The 18,392-nt window shown below is 40.9% G+C and overlaps 1 protein-coding gene across 1 annotated transcript in view; it reads right to left on the bottom strand.

The window, feature by feature from the left end:
* LOC143416813 (NACHT, LRR and PYD domains-containing protein 12-like) overlaps positions 1 to 18,392 on the bottom strand; it is a 379,525-nt gene that overhangs the window by 49,633 nt on the left and 311,500 nt on the right. The gene's annotated exons all lie outside the window — the stretch shown is intronic.

Below are 18,392 nucleotides of genomic sequence, written 5' to 3'. Positions count from 1 at the left end.
AATGCCATAGATTTAAGGAGCCAGGCTAAAATAATTGGTTTCTAGTGGGTTCTATTGTAAGTGCTCTATATTTCAGCATGACATACTGTATGCATCCTACACTGAGAACCCTTGAAGCTGATCATCAGGGTATGCTGTGTACTTCTTACACAGAAGATAAAATAACATGCAAAGATTTTAGATGGTTGTGGTTGGTCCTTACACACAGATGTAAGGTCAAAAAAAAAATCACCCACAGTGGATCGTTCACAGACGCTGGTCCAGTGGAACCCACTTCCACAAAGGCTGCACCTGCTCTGGCAGAACAGGAAGCATCAACTACATAGTAGCTATTTTCATAATTAAGACATCAACTATAGGTGTTCCCAAAATGTGCCATGTTGTCTGCACACCTGACAGTTCAATAAGTCCTGTGTTGATTACAGATGGTGGTTGTTTCCAGAAACAGCACTTGCATAAAACAAGTACAGAGCACTTTATGAGCCAACCTGCTTCTTTAATGAGCATTTAGGTTGTTTGTATTCAGTGTTCACAGATAATATGCTCATTAAAAGGGGGGATCCACTATGTCCTTCTTCACAATCCTGTCTGCCAACTTTAAGAAGAAATCAGAGTGACGCAGAAGCTTTAAAACAGTGTTCAGAATAATCAGTGATGCTTTTATCTGAACTGATGACAGATAAAGATGAACGTGAGTGTGGCAGAAGAGTCAGTTCTCCCTCTTTCTTGGAAGTATACAAAAGTCTGTTGTTTCTAAAAAGTTCATAAACAAACAACAAGTTCTTACAGAATGAGACGTGAAGCCTGGAGACGAGCAGTTCAGACACGCTGTTATTAAATTCTACCTGAGCAGGTTATAGTTCACCTCAGTTACGGAAGAACAAATAACACTTGGCTCTGGGAGCTTCAGTTTTTATACACTGTCGTAGCACCACCCTAAGCCATCATTTGCATCAACACCTACATCACTAGCCCAGCAGTTCTAAGAAACTTCTCTGTTTGTGGTTCAGAACCTAATGTGACACCAATGAGCACAACAGCATGCAGCTGCAGGTTGTTGTTCATACCTGGCTTTACAATAAAGAGCCATGTTTGCAGGCAGCTGTTTGAAGTTTTGTGTAAAATATCATTTTTATAGAAATAAACCAAATGTGTCTAAATATATTAAGTAAACAATCAGAATAAGAACATTTTGAAATAAAATCCAAAAACTGCATCTGGCTTAGTTTTTGTTGAATAAATAATGACTCTGTGTAATATGTCATGTGTTGTATATGTAAGTTGTATTTGTACAATGAAGCCAGGCTTTCTTTGTGTTAGCTGCCTGACAAAACCTAAAACTCTAGTCAGAGATTGCAGGTGTCACAACAGACATGATCAGCTTTCTCTGTCGATCCTATCTTTCTGTTTCACACTCTGTGCACTCATATAAAAAAATCTTTAAAAAAAAACAATCACATGACTCTTCTTCCACACAACATGATCCCTGAGTGCCGCCTGCTCCAACCAGACATGTTATCACAGCGACGATGGTGATAATTAAAATCTACAAAGAACGTGATAAACATTATTAAAATGCAGCGCTGTTAAAGCAACGTGATTAATGCTGCATTAAAATGAGCCTTTAGCACATAGAGATGATTAAACAGTTTCATTTGACTTCATTGTTTCTAAGGCAGATGCTACACCAGTGAAGGTGCACTTAGTTTTCACACACTGCTTCTGCATTGTGTCTTAGTTTTAGTGGATTAAATAATGACACAGTGTTTGTTTGTTTTTCTTTAGTAACAAATGACCTCAGACCAGCTTATAATATTTTATAAACAAATAAGCATAAATGCATAAACTCAGCCTGGAATCACATGGGATAAACATGGGATGTGCATTTTTTTTATTTGTTTTGTGTTACTGAGTCTTGCAAGAATGCCAACCTTACCAGCAGCAGCTTGGTTTTTTTGTTTGTTGTTTTTTTAATTGAATGAGTGCTGAAAGTTGAGCAACAGCTGTGACAACGAGAGAAGATGGAGCCAATCAGAAACAACTGTGAAAATGTACAATATGCAAGCTAAGAAAGCAAAGTGTAGCAATGTTGCCATCATTTTTGTTGTTGTGGGATTTTTTTCAACATTCACTGAAAATCACTTCTCTCATATTTCCTCTTTATTATTTTCATCACTGTTTAAGAAACGTAACAAAGTCTTATAAAGCATCTAAACCAGCATCATGAAGTGATGTTTAAAGATGGCAGCAAGCTCACAGCATCTCTCAACTCAAGAGCAACATTCAAAGTGCACAGGCTGAAGGAAAGTATTGATTTTATCACATGCAATTACAATACGCCTTTTCATCTGTATCTGGATGTACAATGGATATCGTTGTTTGTCCCAGCAGTTTACAATACAGAATGTGCACGTCTGTGGGGCTTTTATAAAGATTTCTATTTGCATTGATACAATTGCTTGGATCACAAATTGTTCTAACTTGATTAAAGTCACCAATGATAAAGGTATTCTTGCGCTTACAGTTACCATTATTATCTCTGTTTGCTATCAGATCATCACATCCCCCTTGTGGGATCATGTTGATGATATGCTGGTTTTCTGAACACGTCCGTTAGTCATGCAGAGCACAGTGCCAGAGAGCGCCACCAGCAGGAACATGGAAGTCTTCATTGTATTTCTATATCGAAAAAGTAAACAGAGTGAATATATAAATCAGTATTATTTCATTTCATTTATTAACTTGTTTATTTTTGTTTCCTAAATGTTAATCGTGCTTAACTATTAAAGTAAAAATACAGATAGATAGGAAACTCTCTGAAAAGTCAAACTGTTTTCAGTGAGTTTATATATTTGCCAGAGGAAAGGTCAGAATCTGCATATCTGACCACTTTGAATCAATTTATATCTAAACAGAAATCAGTAAAAGTTCAAATCAGTTTATCAATATCCTCACTTATGAGGATATTGATATCCGTATAACTGGAGTTATTATAGATTTTCATACATGACATTTGTGAAAAAGGCGAGGGTGTCAGGGTCCCTGTGTCTACCCGCTCGCCTCAGTGTGGCTACATGTGTTTTTTTGTTTTGATTTTGTCCCCGCTCTCTCCCTCCCTCCTTCTCTCACTGCCTGGGCGGAGCTCATCTGTGGGCTCCTGCCCTTGGCCCACGCACCTGGTGACACCTGTGGCTCATCACCCAACAGTGTTCCAGTCCCCTTATAAGATGGCAGCCCTGTATTTCTCGTCGCTGGACCGTTGCCGACTCTCGTCAGTGTTAACCCCAGCTCAGTTCGTTCTCGTGTTTCCCTAGCGATCTTCTTACAGTAACCTTTTGCATCTCTGTGAATAGATTTCCCTGGACCTGCCCCTGTGTTACCTGAGCGATCAAGTGTGTGAGGATTGGAGCGAGCTTTTGTGTTTCTTGTGGAGTGTGAAGAGGAGCGTGGAGCGTGGATGGAGTGAGGACTTTGGAGCGTGTGTGGACTGCAAGTGTCTTTCCCCCCTCCTGTTCGTGTGTGGATTCCCGGAACCCGTCTTTTCCCCACTGTGTAAATAGATCACCTGGTGCTTCTGTAAATAAAAAACCTTTATTGTTCCCTACTCAGAGCCTACGCGTGAGTCCGTTCAGTCCCGTTGTGACAGAGGGTAAGGACGTAAATCGACTGGTAAAGAGGGACTGGTGAAGAGTCTGCAGCCGCAGCACCGATCCATCTGTCCATCTCCTGTTCCCTTCTCTGATCACTCGTGAACAAGACTGCGAGTTTTGTAACTTAATAAAAGCAGTAATTTGTTTGCCAGAGTGCCCCTTCCACGTCACACCCTGTTCTTTCCTTCTTGTCTTATATGAAAATTCACTTTGTGGAGCTTTTTGGGAAATTGTTAAACTTCAGGAAGATTCTGAACATGCCCCATCGTTTAGCCAGCTCTTTGGAGCTGAGCAGGTTCAGGCCTGTTGTTGTAAGTTTTATAAAACGATCTCATTTAAACGAATAATCCAGCTGAAGCTTCAGACAGCCGTCAGACAGTGAAACACTGCCATCTGCTGGACGCGAATAACAAAGACGCTGCTTTGACGGGTGAGGGAGTTTCAACAAGTCTGCAACGACTCAAGCATCAAACTACAGAACTATTCTAGCGGACATGGTGCTCTAATGACTGCTTCATTAACGCAGGTCAGAAAGGATCAAACATATCAATAAATCATAAAACACAAAACGTCTCTTATTGCCCAGGGCTCAGGAAGTGAGTGTGTTCCTTATAGCCCAACACGTTCTCACTCCCAACTCGTCAAACGTGTGACGCATGGTCAGGCTCCCTCTGCTTCACTTATGGACCATATGGACCACCAGGTAAGACCATTTAAACGGACAGCATTTATAGAATGACTATTAAAAGTCTGCGAGTGTCAGTAATGTTAATGTGGTTATGTTAGTAATACACCGAGTGCTAATATAACAGCTTTAAGATGCATTTGTAGATGTTATTACGTGTTTTACCGTCTTTATGGTGCTAGCTTAAAGTTACGGTGTAAACGTTAGCTTATATTGGAGGAAAGCTGTTACTGTTTAAACGATGTTAGCACAGAAATATTAGCTTCTGTCATGACTGATGAAGTTACTAGTTAATAAAGTTTCCAGTAAAGTGTTTAATCGCAGCCACAGACTGACAGCAAATATCTCGATTAGCTTCAGTGCATCTGTAATAAATATGTGCAAGTTTCAGTGCTTCGTTTAAACTGTATGATACTTATACTGACCCAGGGTCAGTGTAAAATACAATCCTAGCTGTGTGAACAAAGCCTGGCTGCTTTAATCCTGCATGACAAACCTCAGGATGCAGGTTATTATTACTCTTTCCTGCTGGCACACCTGTCACACCTGAGAGTCAGCTAGAAACTCACAGTGACGTGGACATCATGCAAAGACTGCCAGACTCTGTAATACTGCAAATGATCAGTGACTCAGGTTATCACTAAACTTTAAACGGCGTCTCTGTGTGCTGAACATCTAGGATTGAGTCAGGCTGCATTGACTGTGGGACTTTAATGTGTTAAAAGCAGGTTGAAGACGGCTCAGAAACATTTGAAGATTAAAATTTAGCATTATGGCTGCTGGTGGTTTGTAAAGCCTCTACTCAGCTGTATTTTTGTTACTAATTTATGTTTGTTGTTGTTTAACACAGATTTCAGAAGAGCAAATATGCTTAATAGTTTAACTAGATTTCATTTGTCAGTGTGGGACTGCTGAGTCACCTGAAGAACTCATTTCATTCATTCTCCACATGATGTTCATTTACAGAAATGTTTCACAGGAACTGATTTCTCCCAAAGGGTGAACTAGTGTGTTTCCATAGATTACCTCTGTATGAATGTACTTCTTAAATGAAGGCAAGTGTTTGTCCTTTTTTGTTCCTCAGGTACAGTACGTGATATCAAGGGCAGGCGGTCATCACTGGGGGTAGACAAGAAGCAGACGTACTTCCAAGAGGGAGCTGCAGTGAGGTCAGAGGTCAGAATCTGAAACAGCTCAGGTTTATATTTTAGAGGTTATAAAAAATCAAAATGTATTATTTAAAGAAACCTTTAAATAATAGTCATAATTATGATTATTATAAGAAATATCAAACATTTAAGTGGATTTTCTGTTACACATATCGTGTTAGCCCTGCAATAAACTGGCAGCCTGTCTTTGTCCTGTATCAGCTGGGATAGGCTTCATCCTCCTGCAACCCTGAATTGGATACATTGTATTCCAATTATGTAATCTGATCATTTACAAACTCAAGGTATCTAATCAAAATGTAAGTGATGCCGCCCTTGACAGACAGGGAGATTTTATTCCTCAAAGACCATCATCCAGTCGAAGTACTAGTTGCCACGTGGTCAGTGTTCTCACAACCATTGATTTTATCTCACAACTTGTTTTCACCAAAGAATTTCAGTAAGTAAATATTCTTCAATCTCTTTTTCCCCCCAGTGTCTGCAGATCAGCATCAGTGTCCACGTGAAGAACCTAGTTATGTTGCCAGTGTCAACCCAACAAAAGGTACTTTACCTTCTTGTATATATTGTGATTCCTTTACTTTTATATTTGTTGTTATAGTTGAGTTAGGCAGGGCTTTTGTGCAGTCCTAAGAAACATACTGCCTAGAGTGTTTTTCACTTTGTGGAAGAGTTTCTTTATTTTTTTTCTGTTAGTGTGTGGAACTGAGGTGCTTCGTCAGGAGCTCCTTCAGTTGTTGGAGGATGGAGAAGAGGACGCAGCCATGACTTGTGAGACGTTGTCTGAGTCAGCTGCTACTCACTGGGCGATCAGAAACATGGTGTCCTTGCTAAAGTGGAAAGAGGCCAGGCCTTGTCTTATAGACAATATGTTAGCTACTCTGGATCCACAGTCACACCGTGTGTGTCAGTGTGGCAAACAAGTAGTTGTGAGGTGTCTGGACTGCCTGCCTCTTCCATTCCTTTGTGCTGACTGTGATATTGCAGTTCACACACGCTTTGTCCTGCACAGCAGAGAGGCAGTAACAGGAGGGTTTTTGCAGCCTTCATCAGAGTTTCACAATCCAATAGGTACGGTTTTTAAGTCTTATGCATTTATTGCTATGTACTATGAGTGTGTGCTGTTATTGTATATTTATTGTGTATCATTTAATTTCCAATTCTTTTTATATATATTGTGTGTTTTTAATGTTAGTTCGGCTGTTGCCTGTGCAAAGACCAGACTGTGTGTGACTGCCCAGCAGGTAACGTTGAGGTTTCACCCGGTGCAATTGTGGCTCTTGTAACCATAAATGGTAAGTTGCTCTTTTGTCACACAGTACATACACAATAGATGTGTTTGCAGGTTTTATTGCAAATTGTACATTGCTACATTGTTTTGAATTACCCTCGGCCCGCAGTATATGTGGGCACCTGTCAAAGGTCATTTGGATTTACCAGACCGCTTTGAAAACAACATGGGAAAAAATGAATGTCTTTGTTGAGCCATGACTGGATTTCTCCTTATCCTTCCTAAAGGCCGTTATAACCTTGCACTGCCAGTGGTGAGCTGCACCAGCTGTGGCCTAATGTGGTCCCCCTCAGTTAAGGACTTCCAGGGTGGTGGATATTGGCCTGGCACCTTAAATTTCTGCACCCTGTTTTCAATGGATGTCTTTCAGTCTTTCTATGACATTAAGAAGCTGCAGCAGGGATGTCACTTAAGGCCTTTGTCAAAGTGCTGGATGAACGAACAGCCCATTTTGGAAGGGTGAGTTTCTAAATTTGTCAAGTTTAAGGAAATTGTGCAAATCAATGTTTATGATGACTGTCTGTGAATATTCTGTTGTTTGTCCTCGACTTAAAAGACTGGCCGAATATCAGCTGATGCCTTCAGCAAAAGTTTCTTGGAGTGGAGTGCTGTAAAGTGTGAGGTGGACAGGATGTGCAAGGAGCCATGCTTTAGCTGCCCTGCCTGCACTCCAGACATGCTCGCCGTCTCAGTTGATGGAAACTGCAAGCTTTATCGCTTTCAATCAAATGCAAGGTACGTTATGCATTGTGTACATAAATCAAATATGGATTTGTACAAAAATTGTATTTTGATGTTTCTTTTCAAACAACTGTCACCGTGTTCGTTCAGCACTTCAGAGCAGGGGAACTTTGAAGGTGTCTTCATTGAGAAAGATGAGGAAGTTGCTGAGTTTGTGAAATACATCCAGAGACACACAAATGATGTAAGATACACATATATATCAGTGCTGTCAGCGTTAATCTTGTTAAAATGACGTTAACGCCATAACCATATACTCATACGTGTGTGTGTGTGGATACATATTTGGATGGGTGGATATTTATTTTGTTTTTCTCTTGGTGTTGTCGTAATACTATTTACTTGACTTTATCTTAATGTGTACTTAATTTTGAGTAGCTCACACTTGGATGTGCGAGGTATACTGCAGCTTGTAGTCTTGGATACGTTTAAGACATTTTGTTATAAGGTTGAATGAATTCAGCAGTCATGTATTGTGACCTCCTTTCTATAGATCAAATGGGGAGGTGCGTTTCAGGATGGGGCCGGTTCTACAGTTGGAGAAGAGGTGGAGCAAGTAAACAGTTTCCTGTCTAGGGCGGCCATCACAACGAAGTACATGTCTAAAGCAGGTGTGTGTCTGTGTGTGAGATTCCACTCAGTCTCCTGCTCATTCATTCTTATTTGTATACTAACTGAAATGCAGGGCGAACAGACATGCTGAGCCTCCTGGCTTTGGGCTGGAACAAAAGGAAAGTGGAACAACTGGGCTGCACTTTGAGCCAGCGATATCTAAAGGTCATTTTTTCAACACCCATTTTAATGTGTGTGGTAATGGGGCAAAAACACCAGTACTCTAAAAATGTCCATATGAATGACATTTATTAATGTATTCTTAGATCATAAGGATCTTTAGAGAACAAGTGGAGAGCCTGAATGCGAGCAGAAATGAGCTGGGTGTGGATGACGACACACTGCAGCAATGGGCTGAAGGTGAGTCTCAATATAATGCACTCGTGTATAACAACAGGACCCACCATGGCCTCATTAAAGAACTTAGAGTTAAGATCTTTCTGACAGTGTCAACAAACAATGAAAAATAAGCTTGTAAAAGCAGAATTGATGGCAGAGTTGTTGCGTTTGATCAAATTGGATTGGACCTGGGTTGAAGTGATGTCGTACTAGTTGGTTTTATAAAGCTGAACACCAACATACTTGTTATCTCATGATAATGCAGCACATGAAGGCTCCAGATGTCTTATAATGAATATCATCAAGTCAGTGATTACAGAGTCCACTGTAGTTTGGTGACTGTTACTCATCCTGTGTTCTGATTAATATTCCTCTCACTTAGAAACGGATCAAACTGATGGCAGCCTTGGAGCGTTGCAGGCACGAGTAGAGCAGCTTGTCGTCATCATCAGAGTGCGAACACAAAGTCTTTACAGACAAAATGGTGTCACAGTTTCTTTGAAACGGACCGTTTGATGCTCAGTTTGTACAGCTTGTACAGCTACTTTGTAAACAGAATAAAATCAGATGCAGGTTTGTTTAAGCTGGATGTGATTTGTTCTAGCAAACGAATTGATGAGTGTAGATTAAAATGTAAATATATGCATTATGTGAAGGTGTTCCTTTTTATGATTATTTACAGATAGCAACAAGAGGCGACACAGAATTCGCAAGGTCATCTTAGATGAGAAGAAACGCTTGGCGGCTGCTGTTGACGACTACAACAAGGAAACAAGCAACAAAGCAAATCGTATCCAGTGATGCCCTCATGCAGAGCGACGTTTGGCCCTGGCAGAGCACAAGTGAACGTAAGCTCTTGATTTCTAAATATCCTTTTTAAACAAACTCCCAGTATCTGAGCAGCAGTTGAATGTTTTGTTCTTGAATCATAATATGCTGCTATGTTTTCCCATCTGATGTTGTTAAACTGCAGCTGCTGCTGACCTCCGGACAAAGAGAAAGGTCTTTGAGAAGGTGATGGCTGTGAGGCGCCTGAGAGAGGAGGAGATGATCCTTTGCAGGGAGATGCAGCATCACTGGACAGTGTTGCAAATGTGATCTGTGGTGTTGGGGACAATCTCCTCAGACTGTAAGCACATCTTTTATTTATTTATACATTTGGTGATGAATTGATTGAAAATAATAGCAGATGCTAAAGTCTTACTGGATCTTTTACCTATATTTGGGTTGCTAGCTAACACTGCCTTCTCCCTTAAAAAAAGTTTAATTACATGATCCTAACTCCTGAGGTTCAGTGTTTACGTGAAACCACCAATGTTCAAACACCTGAACTTTCCACACAGAGCACTATGGACTCTGACCAAACAGGCAGACATTACCCTGAGAGAAATCCCAGAGCACCTCAGAGACTGAACTTATAGGTTTCCAGTTCATTTTGTAAGGAAAGCAGTTAAAATGTTTAAGAGGAAACAACCTACCTCTATGTTGTAAATCACTGAGTAGGTGTCATATTTCAGTTTAAGTACAATTATTGGGTTACGGCATTTACCTGAAAATATCTCGATTGTTTGATACTTATGTTCATCAAAGCTGGATGGGAGGAACTGTGATGTATTTAGTAAAATCAGTTTATATTTTGTGGTAAAGTAGAGAACACCAAGCGTGGTGCATGTGCGCATTGATATGCCTGTGCCTTTCCACAACAAGGTTAATAAAGTAAGTTACTAACAACCAAAAATGTGTTGTTACTTTACCAGTTGAGTTATAAGAGAGAACATAACAAACTGGTTGAGATCCTGGATTAAAGAGGGAATGGGAAGGGAAGAGGAGTACAGAGGACTGATTGGTCGGTTCGTGAGGTGGTGTGAGGAGAATCACCTGAAACTGAATGTGGCCAAAACAAAGGTGCTGGTGGTGGACTAATTGTAATTTAAAATGTGAAAATTTTAGCTGTCCTCCATCATTCTCCCTGAGGAGTCGAGTTACGGTGACTTTGTATCTTCTACAAGAGATGCACAAGAGCAAGTTTAAAAAAAAACTGTAGAGGAAAATATGGCAAAGTCCCAAGACTTACAAAAGGAAGCTTATGCTAGACGAGTCCAGAAGTACAGAAACCTTGTGTACAGCGTTGGAGATGAAGTTCTTCTCTTGAACACGAAACATGGAAGGAAGGGAGGAAGACTTGATCCAGATTTTTCAGGACCCTACACCATTCAAGACATCGCTGGCAAATGTGTGAGATTAAAAAACACAGAAGGAGCAACTTTAAGAAATCACTACAGCATTGACCATATCAAGCCGTACAGAAGAAGCCACCATGTAAATATCAGTGACAAGTAAAAATACCCAACTCGCAGTCAGACAGGGAAAAGCAGCACAGACCTGAAGATGCCCCCCTGCCATCCTACTGCTAACCCTCAGTGCCAGCAAAGTCCAGAGGATTCATTCTGCACCCAAAATGGCTGACACAAGGAGTTTAATTGTGTTCCAGGACCAGAAACGCGTGAACAAGAACTTCCCTCCCGGAAACAAAGCTTAGAAAATGAAGGTGACATAGTGAACAACTCTTTTTGACCAGTTGGTCATTTGTTGCCAGTTTGGCGTTGCAACTTAATTGACTGTTGCATGACTTTGTTTGCATTTTGCAGTCTTCAACTCATATTGGATGTAAAGAAACGTGCACTGAGCTTGTGGAAGTCTGGAAATGGATCTGCCTGTCAGTAATTTTCTATTTTGCCCACCCGCTGTACCTTTCCTATTTCTCTGCGTGTAAATGCATGCCTATTGTATTGACTTTTTCCTGTTGTGGCCCGTTGGCCTTTACCAAGCGTATCCACTAGAAATCTCATGCATGCCTAAGCTAACTTATCATATTTTTCTTTTAGTAAAGAGGCTATGGCGTGCAAAGGATACTGGGCGCTTGGAGGCAGCTGTTGGACCATACAAGTTATTTTTCGAACACTGCAGGGGTCACGGTGGTTTCTGATGAGGTAAGAGAACTTATCATTATTGATTCTGATTTCGAGGTTCTGCTCCTTCTGAAGCATTTGCAGTGCAGAGACCATTAATAGTTTAAAATGTGCGAGTAGGTCGGGGGGTTTGTATTGCAAAACTCTGATAAGGTTTCACCCATTCACTTCAATAGGAAAAAATGTTATCAACCACAACACAGATGTTGTGACATCTGTGACATCATAATACCCAGTTCCAGTATATGCAGAAAGAACCTTTATCAGCAATTCTATTCCTTTAGATGTTTTTGTGTACAGCACTCAAGCAGTTACTTCAAAAATTGTTGCTGTTGTTGTATAAACTCAGATTTTTCAAAACAGGTCATTGATGCATATCTGCACCGTGTTATTGACAGACGAAAGGTAAGTAAGAAATGTCATTTACCTACTAATTTTGAAATTAAAAAAAAAAACCCTATTTACTGTTCTATAACATTTTTGTATACTTGTGCAGAATGCTGCACACCTGCTCTGTTCAGTAGTTGCAAGCTCGTTGTTTTCTGGGCAGTTCAGATGCCTCAACTGGTATGTTGAAAGCTCAGAAGTGGTCCAAACAGTTGACTCCTTTCTGTTGCTGAGGAAAGAGTTCGGTTCCTTTAAAGAAGACTATATTTGAAAACACCCTGAGACGCATGGTACCTAAGTAAATCCAAATTACTCTGCACTTCCAATCCCACAGATGAAGTTCCCAGTTGAAGACCTGGCTGTGCCCTGTGAACTTTGGTACACACTGGATTCTTGTGGTATGTGTTCATTTTGTTATTAATTTGCATAATTTGTTGTGAAGCAGTTTCTTGCACAAAGTGTTATTTTTAAATAAGTTTTCAGTGGCACAAACAATTGTAATTTTTAATGTAACTTTTTCTTTAGATTGTCAACATTTCTGCACAGAAAATACTGCTCATAGACCCCATGGGAATGAAGGTGTTTATGACAGGAAAATTCTGCGCAACTGGAGGTATGTATGATACTGAGGTGTTATTCTTAGATTAAAAAAAAAAAAATCTTGTTTCATTACAAACACTTTTGTTCAACTAGGAATTTTCTGAGGATGAGAGGGCATGAAGACACCATGGAGTGGCAGTTACAGACTATGCAACACAACAAGCGACAGGATTCCAGCAGTTGTGGAGTTTTACTGTTAAAGGTAACCCGTATTCAAATGATTCAGTTTCTTGTTAGCTAGAATTAAGACTTTAAGTGAATTTAAGTGAAGTGAAAGTTATTTCGGTCAACAACAACAAAGATGATCATTTTACATAGAAGTACTTAATCATACAGTAACTGAAAAAGGAATAGGCTGAAGCCTTGTGGCTTATAATTATCCTATCCTTTACCTAATTAAGACTTTACATTCTAATTATGATCAATCTCACAGTTTGCAGAACACTACCTTGATTTTGGAGAGGTCAGTGAGGTGTCAACCACTACAGAGCCAGTTGTGCTGGAGCGAATGCAGATAGCTTGCACCCTACTTGAAAATCGAGGTAAGTCCAGTAAAGTCCTTATCACGTTAGTGCGTACTTCCAATTTAAATAGTGCTTTTCAAACAGCACAGTACAAATAGTGCTCTTTAAACACTTTCAGATAAGACCCTTCTCAAAGTCTAATTTAGACTAATTTTCCAGGAAGTATATTTGGAAAAAATGTACTATTATTTTTTAATTATTCAATAAATAATGTTTGATTAAAACCTAACTATGATTGTGTTTCAGGGAACGCTGAGGACTACTGCATTGTTTGCTCCATGTTAGATGCTAACGCTGACCGCAGCATGATTGAAATGGTAAAACAAAACAAAACAAAAGAAACACATAAGTCTTAGTATCATTACTTGCCAATCATAATTAAAATGTTGAGTAATAGTATTCACCAAACAGAATATGAGCCATTTATTTTTCCTTTCCAGGTGCAGTGTGAATCTTGCCAAAGATGGGCACATTTTGCATGTGAAAAATATAAAGAGAGCAACCAAGAATATAAATGCCAAAAATGTAGCCAGAGTCAGACAGAGACTGTGCAGAGACTGTAGAAGGACAGAGCAGCAGCAGAGCAGTCCAGATACACTGATGATCCTCTGTCAGATCCAGAGGGACACACAGGGATGATGCTGGACTCTACATTGTGTCTGACAGTGGAGCTGTTCTCAGAGCAGTTCACTCTGCAGCACTGACAGTCATCTGCACTTCTTCTCATTCCTCTGTCAGTCACTGCTGGATGAAGCTCTCCTCTCCACCTCCCAGTAACATGGCCCAGTCAGAGCGTCTCTACACACAAGCTGCTGCTGCTTCAACCTCTCTGGATCATCAGGACACAGCTCCTCCTCTCTCAGCACACACACCGTCCTGTTTACCATCACCACCTCCACCTGCAGAGAGAAGAAGGAAGAGCAGAGGAGATAAACGAGTGTTTCCAGAGACTCTTCATCAGCTGTCAGTCAGTGATGCAGCACATCCAGTATAAAGAGCAGCAGGGACTTCAGTGCTGGGACTGTACTAGGACTCATTGTTGCGTCACTTTTTCTAATCTTTGGATTTTTATTGAAGTTGATGAAAATGTTTTTCCCTCCTAGTTTGAGTTTGGACTTTCATTCATTAGAAGAACCTTGGTGTGTCCACTCTGAGCTCTGTAGGAACCCCAACAACAAGCCCAACAATCCAGATGGACGGTTCCAGCTGTTAACTGGAGGAATTCCATCCAAACATCTGCTCTCACTAAATTCTTCCTCACCTACAGACTGTGTTCTTCACTGCTTTAAACTTGGAAATGAATGCAGTCATTGGTCTGCGTGCTGCTTTGTTCAGAGAGCTGATTGGCTGTTGACAGCGTTTGATCAGAGCGTGTCAGCTGTTACCATGGTGACCATAAAGGTCAGAAACAGGAAGTGTTTGTGTCCAATCCTGAAGCCTGTCACCATTCTCCTCTCACAGCTTCACTGAGAAGCTGCAGCTTTACAGGAAACACTGGATCTTTGTTTCATACTGACTGTGTTTAGTACAATACTGCTGACAGCACCACCCACTCACTCCATCACTCTACTGACCTCAGAGTCTCCAGTCTGTAGTCTGGACTCTGCTGAAGATCAGACAGCTGCTTCACATCTGGATCCTTCAGGTTGTTAAGTTGTAGCTCCAGCTCTCTCAGATGGGAGGGGTTGGACTTCAGAGCTGCTGCCAGATAATCACAGCTGATCTTTGACAAACCACACCACCTCAATCTGTATAAAGAATGAAAGATGTAAGTTTATTAGACAAAGTGTGAGCTTGAAATCATTCAGTGTTTCATCATCTGTTCAGAGCTGAAGAAGGTTCAGAATGTAGAAGTTTAGAAAATGGAAACTCCAAACAGCTGAAGCCAACAGGAAGCAGCTTCAAACAGGAAACTGTGCAGAGTTTCAGACTATATGTCCTGATGCAGCCAGTTGGATTTTGGAGATTTGAATCTCTGTTCTGTGACTAAGTCCTTGAATCATTTCTTCCAGTTGGTCCAACAAGACAGACTAAGTGTTGGACATGTGTTGTGGCTCCATTAGGGGAGCTTCTAAATGTGATGTGATGGCCCCTCTGGGTCTGTCAGGTCACAGCACTGGAGAGAGCTCAAACTGGGCACACAGTTGTTCCAGTCTGGACCAAAGACTCTATACTGGGACTGAGGGACTGCTTTGACTGCACCCACTGGGACTTTTTAAAGGCTCATGTTCTCACTTAGATCATCGATTTCTACTTACATTTCTTTCTGGGAAAAATGGGGATTACTTTGAAAACAGGAAGTATTTTCCCCAATAAGCAGCCCTGGATTAGTAAATCACTCCAACATGTTCTCAGGCAGAAGAAGCTGTCTTGTTATGAGGGAGAGAAGAAAAAGATTGAGGCACAGAAACTTGTTGAAAGAGAGATAAAGCAGCTAAAATCAGGTGTAAAAGTAAAGCAGAGGATGAGCTGAATAAAGGACACTCAAGGCTGGCTTGGAAAGGAATGAAGTCCATGGTGGGGATGCAGAACAAGGAGCAAAGATGAATGTGATGCTGAATCAGCAGAAGACTTGGACTCATTTGATTCCAGCTTTGATATCATTGATTTCAATGAAGAGCTTTGTGATTGTAGCAAAGGGCTGGTAGCTCTGAGAGTCCCACTGATGAGGTGTTTGTGTGGAAATCTCTTAGTGGGACCAAAGAGAGAAAAAGCCCTGGTCCTGATGCTGTGGGAGGGAAATGATTGAAGTGTGCTGTGAGGAACTGACTGGGAGATTTTCACACATTTTCCAGTCCTCCTTGGAACAACAGGAAGTTCCCAGCATATGGAAACAAAGGTTAAGTGTCCTATGGCACTCAGTGATGATGGTGCTGTGGCCCCACCACCTCCACCTCTTTGTAAAGGAACTAACTGTAATCTGAAGCTTCAAATGGAACTAAGACTTCCTCCACTAGGTGGCAGTGTCTGATGAGAAAGTGTTAGTGGAGCTGGCCTGGAGTCAGAAACAGGAAGATGCAGGATTTGGGCTGAAATGGGGGAAAGTGGTTCGCACTAGTGCCTTAAAGCAAGAAGGTTGTAGGTTGAAGCTTGTTGGCCTTTCTGTGGAGGTTGGATGTTCTCCCACAGTCCAATGAAATGCTGCTTAGGTTCATTGGTGCTTCTAAATTGGCTGTAGGTGTGGATGTGAGAGAGTGCTTCTCTGTCTCTCTCTGTTGGCCCTGTGATGGACTGCTCACCTGTGCAGGTGGACCACGCCTCTTGCCCTATGACAGCTAGGGCACAGGCTGCAGCCCTGTGAGCCTAAGCTGAATAAACAGTTAGCAAAAATGATCCATAGATGGCCTGAAACCCCCCAGTTAGCAGTTTGGTAGATAGCTATGACATGCTAATCCCATCCAGCAGCTGTATTCTACCTGTAAGCTGATCCCTGCTGAGCCAAAGCACTTTTTCATATACAAATTACAACCTTTAATAGAAACCTATTGGTCAGCATCTTATTAGCCTGCTGTTAGCTTCATTCCACAGAAAACTGAGAGAAACTAACAGAGTTGATAAAGAATAAAGAGAAATGTGCTGATTTAAAGCCTTTGAAGTGCTTCAGATGATCTCTGTCCACTTCTGTCCACTCATTCATTCATGTAAGCTTTCTAATGCAGCTTTGATCTTCACAGTCTGCTTCATGAAACTCATTCTAACCCTGAATGTCAGAGTGTTCCTCCTTCTCTTTCCCATCATTCATGCTGGCAGTGGAGGAGATTTGGATGTTGGACTGTGTTTTGGATGATGTGTGTATGTTTGTGTTGGACTGCTGTCTGTAAAGCAAACGCACATTTTGCTTTGGATTTCAGTGTCAGACAGACTTTAAGGTGGAATGAAGAGTTGGAGAGTTTCACAGTGAATTATCCAGTGGAGGATTTTTCTTCTTCTTTGAAGGTTTGAAATGTGAACATTGTTCTGCTGCAGTCAATGGACTAAACCAGAGAAGAAGAAAACAGACTTTACCATGAAGATCCTCAGTGTGGATCAGTATAATATCAGCCTGATGTCTGCAGTTTAGTGTCAGCACAACTTTCACATCATATTCATCTCAGCACAACTAAAACATGCTGACTGACCTCAGAGTTTCAAGTCCACATCCTGGACTCTCCAGGAAACCACACAGATGCTTCACTCCTGAATCCTGCAGCTTGTAGTTGTCACTCAGCTCCAGCTCTCTCAGATGGGAGGGGTTGGACTTCAGTGCTGCTGCCAGATAATCACAGCTGATCTCTGACAAACCACAGTCCCTCAATCTGTATAAAGAATGAAAGATGTAAGTTTATTAGACAAAGTGTGAGCTTGAAATCATTCAGTGTTTCATCATCTGTTCAGAGCTGAAGAAGGTTCAGAATGTAGAAGTTTAGAAAATGGAAACTCCAAACAGCTGACAGAGTTCATACTGTTAACTCAAAAGACACGACGTCGTACTCTCATTCACAGCGCTTTATTCGTTCCGCCATTTTACATACGGACCACAACAACAACACATCGCGGGCAACCGTACTCTCGCGATAAAACAGAAAATAACAAGTTAACAATCTCCCTTTTTCTTAAAAAAAATAAAATAAGAGTATAAACACACCCCTGTAAACATTTGTATACATATATGTATATATTTATATAAACAAAAAAAACATCTCAAAAGTGCTTTGCTTTACTTAAAGCATACTATCATTGCACACAATAAACAATGGTACATTTGAATGCAAAGACAACTTTGTAGACAAAGGATTACAGTATCCAGAGTCCTTCATCTAGCGCCTTTAGAAGGGTTAAAGGTGAAACTCCCTTTTTCGTCAGACAATCAGCAAGTTGAGATTTTGAATCTGACCAACAAACCTGTCTGATTTTCTTGGCTTGTATGAGCTCTTTAATGCTGCTCATTTCTAGCCTCAGTCTCTTCTCTGTAACCTGCTTAGTAGACTTGAGTGCATCAAACAAGGAATGATTATCAGTTACACAGATCAAAGGAAGAGCGTTTAGACCAGTGTTACCAGTTGTAAGCTCAGAAAAAAGTGTTGCCAGGAAGACAGCACTGTCTATTCCATCTGACATGGCAAGAGTTTCTCCTGCCAGTGTACTTCTGACCATGCGCCTGATTTTTTTAGACTGCCAGAAGAGAGGACAAAACTTTCCTCCTTTACCCATAAGGACGATTAATGCCCCTCCTTGAGTACCGCCATCAGGAAGGTTGCCAAATGAAGCATCACTGAAAACAACCAATGCCAGATCCTCACTGTTACCCAAGTGCTGAAACTTAAGAGTCACTTTCTCTGCCTTAAGTTTACGGATAACTTTGTTCACTTCATGAATAGACTGTACAGTTGCATCTTTGATATTAGATCCAAGGCTACATGTGTCAAACATAACATCAGGCCTTGTT

The sequence above is a fragment of the Maylandia zebra genome, linkage group LG3 (assembly GCF_041146795.1).
Source record: "Maylandia zebra isolate NMK-2024a linkage group LG3, Mzebra_GT3a, whole genome shotgun sequence".
NCBI classification, from domain to species: Eukaryota; Metazoa; Chordata; class Actinopteri; order Cichliformes; family Cichlidae; genus Maylandia; species Maylandia zebra.
The sequence above is the reverse complement of the archived record's forward strand: the minus strand, read 5'-3'. Positions and strand labels throughout refer to the sequence as shown.